This window comes from Vigna radiata, chromosome 9, assembly GCF_000741045.1.
Source record: "Vigna radiata var. radiata cultivar VC1973A chromosome 9, Vradiata_ver6, whole genome shotgun sequence".
Classification (NCBI taxonomy): Eukaryota; Viridiplantae; Streptophyta; class Magnoliopsida; order Fabales; family Fabaceae; genus Vigna; species Vigna radiata.
In genome coordinates, this window is record NC_028359.1 from 10,513,198 (window position 1) to 10,519,495 (window position 6,298).

The window sequence follows — 6,298 nt, forward strand, 5'->3', positions numbered from 1 at the left end:
TGCAACGTTAAAATCAAATTTTTAATGCTTTTATTTTCTTTTAATGGTTTGATTCTTTTCTAGCTCTATAAATAGGGAGCTCATTCTCATTTCAAGACACACCAAAAACCCCATCTTCTCTCATTCTCTTCTCTTCTAAGTTTTATCTTTTCTCTCTTTTCCTTCTCTAAAAAATATTCTGGGTTATTCTTATACTCTTTTAAGAGTTCCTTGCTAGTTCTGAGTTTTAAGAGTTCCTTGCTAGTTCTGAGATCCTCAGAAATATTCTGAGAAGTTCCTGTTTAAGAACAGTGACTCTACACGCCTTAGGAAAATTTGTTCGTGATTCTGTCAGCCTTTTACAACATTAAGAAGGGCAGAAGAATGAAAAGAACGGGGAGGACATGATCTGATTCATTTTCACCAATTTCTCCTCTAACCATTTCACAAAATTCTCCAAAAAAAAAAAATTACATCAGCACTTCTAATTAGAAACCAAGACCTAGCACCATTACCGTCCTCGAGAAAACTTCCAGATCACGAATTCTGCATACCTAACCAAATTGCCAAGCCTAAACAGCACAACATTTACGACTTCTTTCTTATCAGAAAAAACTAAAAGAAACAAAATTGTTGCTATAATGTTATATAGATGACCTTATGAAAAAAATATGATGAATTTGCTGTTAAGTAGATTTGTATTGGTTGTTTTGCACATCTCATGCAGGAATACAGATTCAAGCCCTGCCTTGTGGAAAGAAACGAAGAATCCATAAAATATAAAAATAGACTTGTGCGATCATACGAATTAGCATAATACTTATTACCCAAAATATAAACATAATTAGGAGTACTTATACTATCGCATCAGTCTACTATTCATTACGTAAAACCATAAAATAAGTAAACAGCCCTATGACCCTAAGAGTACTCATGCAGTTGTCAACATGTGCTCGTTATTCTCAATTCCTCAATCATATTAAAAATATCAAAAAAAAAAAATACAACATATCCAAAATGTTAAAAAGATTAAAATTCTCACATAAACAACTTATTCCAAAAGTATGTATCCTTGATTCTTCATTAAGAGTAGAGATATTTAGGAGCAAGACAAGTCTTTGTCAGGTTCATTTTCCTAAAAATCCAAAATTTTCCTAAGATTCAAATCATCTCATAAAAATCATTTTAATGAAGAGTTTCCAAAAGAACCACATACTCCTAACTTCTGATATAGGAACAAGGTCAATTTTTGTCTGACTTAATATTTTGGGTTAATACCTTTCCTATGTGTAACATACTTTCGAACTCAAAAATCTGTAGATCATATTTTATTTTATGATTTTTCTGTTATTTTCCAAAATAAACTATGATAACTACTTCAAATTCTTTTATTTTCAAACTATTTATTATTTTATAAAAAGTTTCAAACTCTTCCATGGTGGTATGACATACGGCAAAAGTCCAAAATGTGACCAACACTCTTCCAAGTTATTAAACAAAAACCAAACAGTTATATATGTTGGCTTAACAGTATTACAATAATTATATAAAAATTCAAACGTGATTATATATGTGTTAACATTGTATTTAACATTTATTAATAAAAGATTAAAACTATATAATTGTTATAAGATGCATTCATCTCCTTCTCTATCTTGCAGTATTGTCTTTCTTCTAACTCTTCCTGACTTCTCATAAATTTCTTTCCATGGATAACGCCTCCTCATCCTACAAACTCCCACGGAAGTACGATGTCATCATCAACTTCACTGGAGAAGACATCCACACAAAATTTATTTCTCATCTCAATTCTGCCCTCTCTACTGTTGGTCTCACCACTTTCCTTCATCACCCCAATGCAGTGAGTCAACTCACATCCAAGAATCTGTTCTCAGCCATGTAGTAATTGTTGTTTTCACCCAAACCTATTCTCAATCTGCTTGGTGTCTTAATCAGCTTCTACAAATCATCAAATGGCACCAAACTTATTGCCGACATGTTCTGCCTGTATATTATGAAATCCAGCCATCTGATGTACGTCTTCAGAAGGGTGACTTTGGAAAAGCCTTGAAGGCAACTGCTGAACAAACATTTTCAGGAGAAGAATTGAAGCATGGAATGTCCAGGTGGAGGCATGCACTCACCAAAGTTGCAAATTTGTTTGGATGGGATGAGAGCAATCACAGGTACATCACTCACTCAATCAACCATCTTTTAAGCCTCCGATTTCATTTTCTTAATACATGACTACTTCTATAATTGCTCTCGTACTTGAAGGAGTGATGCTGAATTAGTGGACAAAATTGTTAAGAGCGTTGTTAATTTACCGGCCTTGTCTGCTACTAAATATCAAGTTGGATAACAATCCCACGTGGAAGATCTGATTCGAACTATCAAAAATAAATCCACTGAAGTTTGTATGATAGAGATATTAGGACAGCACGGATCTGGTAAAACAACTCTTGCCAAAGCGATCTACAATCAAATTCATTGGACGTTCAAGGACAAAAGTTTCATTGAAAATATTTCACGTGTTAGCGAAATAAGAGGGCTTCTTCGTTTACAAGAACAACTTCTTTTAGATGTCCTAAAACAAAAAGTGGAGATTCCTAGTGTTGATGTGGGAAGAACTATGATTCGGGAAAGACTTTTAGGAAAAAGGGTTCTCATTGTACTTGACGATTTTAGCGATTTTTACTCTGAAAATTTATTCGACCTAAGGGATTGTCTTAAATTGTTATTTGAAGGAACTGTTATAATCGTTACATCAACATATGGAACACGGTTGATAGATCAAGCTGATTCTGTCTTTCGGGTAGAGCGAATGAACGAAGAGGAATCCCTTGAGCTTCTTAGTTGGCACGCATTTAGAAAACCAAAACTAAAAGAAGAATACAAAGACCTTGCAAGAAGTGTAGTTATTTATTGTGGAGGACTACCTCTAGCTCTTGAAGTCGTTGGAAGTACTTTATTTGAAAAGACCAAAGAAGAATGGAAGAGTTTATTGTTTAAATATCCGATAATTGGCTGGCATCGTGTTTCAGAGATAATAAAAGTAAGCATCGAAGGTTCACTGAATGAAATGGAAAAAGATATATTCCTTGATATATGTTGTTTCTTTGTTGGTAAGAGCATAGCCTATGTTAGGAAGATCCTAAATGGTTGTGAAGTAGACGTTGTTATTGGAATAAGAGTTCTCATCCAGCGTAACCTCATCAAAATTGACAACAACAACAAATTTGAAATGCATCCTTTGCTACAAGAAATCAGACTACAAATTATCGGTGATAAATTTGCAGGGGATTTTGAGAAGAACAGGCTACCGTGGAAATATGTAAGAACATTCTTTATATGTGATTTGAAACTTCTTTTAAAAGCGTTTTCTTTCAACTGTGCAGTACAATTTTCTTTTTTTTTATTTGCTCTTTTCATCACAGGAGACAGAAGAAGCCCTGCAGTTGTTGCCTTCGAAACTGCTCACTGCCATCGGAAGTGTACAGCCGACTGTAAATTCTCAGTACCTTGTTGAGAAACTAAGATGGATCAGTTTCCATGGTTTTTCTTCAGAATGTCTACCTAACAACTTTGATTATGATCCAATAGCAATTGAGTTAAAACGCAGTCTTCTTCGATTTCTCTGGAAAACACCCCAGGTTTTATTACCACCCACTTCTAGATTAAAACACAACTTAATTAAAATAAATCAGTAGCTTGATATTATTTCATTTTTTATTTCTACTTTAATATTTCTAAAATGAAAAACTATCATGGTGCAGGTTTTGAGATCGCTAAAAATTCTTAACCTCAGTCACTCCAAGCATTTAACTACAACTCCTGACTTTACCGGATTACCAAGTCTTGTACACCTCATTTTCAAATATTGTTCAAGATTGCGCAAAGTACACCAATCTATTGGATCACTCAACAGTCTTATACTTCTAAATTTGAAAGACTGTACAAGTCTAAGCAATCTTCCAAGAGAGATGTATGAGTTGAAATCTTTAAGAACTCTCATTCTCTCTGGTTGTTCAAAGATTGACTTAATGGAAAATGATATGGTGCAGATGGAATCCTTGATAACTCTAATTGCTGAAAACAAAGCTGTGAAAGAAGTGCGTTTTTCAATTGTAAGCTCAAAAAGCATTGGATATATATCTCTACCTGGATTTGAGGGATTATCTCATAATCTTTTTCCTTCTATCATTCGGTCTTGGATGTCCCCAATAATGAATCCCATCTCTTATATTCATTCGCTTTGCATGGATACTGAGGATAATACGATTGATATTGCACCATTGATTAGCACCCTTTCAAATATTCGAAGTATTTTGGTAGCATGTGACACTGAATTTCAATTATCTAGGCAAGTCAAAAATATTTTGGTTGAATACTTTCCGAGTATTACGGAATCAGGAATTTCAAAGCAGCACTTTAGATGTTCTTTGATTGGTGTTGGAGCATACCATCAATTCTTCAATGCTGTCAGCGACAACATATATCAGGTTATATTTCCCATCGTCAAAGAAATATACTAAAGGAGACAAAAACATGAATGCTTTGTAAATCACTAACGACGTAATTACAGAACAATACTATTAATCAGATTTGTTTAGATGAATTAGCATCTGGTATGTTTTGATTATGCACTTGCATTGTTGTTTGTTTGATTATAAATGCCTACTTTGTAATTATTAATGTTAAAATAATGATTATAGAAGACATTTTGAATAGAAAAATTATATAAATGACCAAACCTTTTATCTTATGGTGCAGGTATTAGCAAGCAGTGAGTCTGGTGATGTTTCTCTCCCAACTGTGAATGATCCTTATTGTTTGGCCCATATGGGTGATGGACACTCTGTTTCTTTCATTGTGCCTCAAGATCGTGACATGAAAGGAATGACTTTGTGTATTGTTTATTTATCAAACCTTGAAATCACGGAAAATGAATGTCTTAAAAGTGTCTTAATTGTTAATTACACAAAGTGTACATTCCAAATACACAACCGTGACACAGTCATTTGCTTTAATGATGATGATTCACATTGCATAATGTCAAATTTAGAATGTGGAGACAATGTGGAGATTTTTGTGAGTTTCGGTAATGGATTGGTAGTCAAGAACACAGCGGTGTATTTGATATGTGGTGAATCAAGGAACATGGAAAAAGCGTCTGAGCCAAAGAAACATTCTCTCATTAGATTCATAAAGAAAGTGGTAATGTGACTTCTGATAAGTCATCTTTGTTCTTTAAGAACAGCATTATAATTTCGTGATGGAAATAAATAATCCTACTGTTCTTGATTACTATTTATATTTTCCCATCCTTTCCTTGTTTTTCTTTAGAGTATAGGTTACAGTTAAGAAATTCATGTTTGTTTTAGTCGTGTTTCTCACTCCTGACGTTGTCTTTCTTTGGCTTCACTTGAGTTGTTTATTATATTTGTTTTCTTTTGGTTACATTTGTCCATTTTTTTCCCTTTCAGCATACAATACCTCATCAACAATTCCTCTTAAAGAAAAAGCGTATGCGTTATGAAAAAAAGAGCAGATATTCGATTTTTTTGTGATGTGTTTTATTTTCCTATCTTCTAGGCAGTCTCTGTTTCTCTGTTTTCATAGCACTGTAGCGTCATCTCTTTATTTAAGATTAAATGTAAACAAATTTAATTTCACTTATCAATTTAACACTTATTATTTGTGTTATATAAATATATCTTTTTTTTTTCAATTTACATTTGTATATAAGTTTCATTATAGTTTTCAATTATAATTTTTCAAATTTCAGTTTCTAACTAGTTTTATTTGTTTACATAATAATAAAAAATAAATTAGTAGGATTTTCAATTTATTTTATAACCTACATCATCTAATATCAATAAATATTAAAATAAAAAATTATAATAAAGATTGAAAAACATGAAAACTATTAAATAATATTAATAAATAATAATAAAATTAAATTAATTCTTACAATTAATTTAATTTTTTTTAATTTTTTAAAAATACTTTTGTACGAAAATCTTTTTAGGTACCTAAAATGAGATCTTAATTTTATAATCAGTTTTTAAGTGTGACTTATTTTTCATAGGCTTTCTTTTATATATATGTTTCTCAAAATTCTAATTTCGTTATCGATGAATTCATGAATTTGAAGGAGCAAATAACAATCCTTTAAATAGGAATGATTTTTCTTTTTTACATTTATAATTACATTAAATTATATATCTATTTTTTTATTATTGAAAATAATATATAAATATATATATATATAAATATATATATATATATATATATATATATATATATATATATATAT

The 6,298-nt window shown here is 31.6% G+C and overlaps 1 pseudogene; it reads left to right on the top strand.

The window, feature by feature from the left end:
* The first annotated feature begins 1,687 nt into the window (after window positions 1-1,687).
* Window positions 1,688-5,232, top strand: LOC106773306 (annotated as a pseudogene).
* The last annotated feature ends 1,066 nt before the right edge of the window (window positions 5,233-6,298 follow it).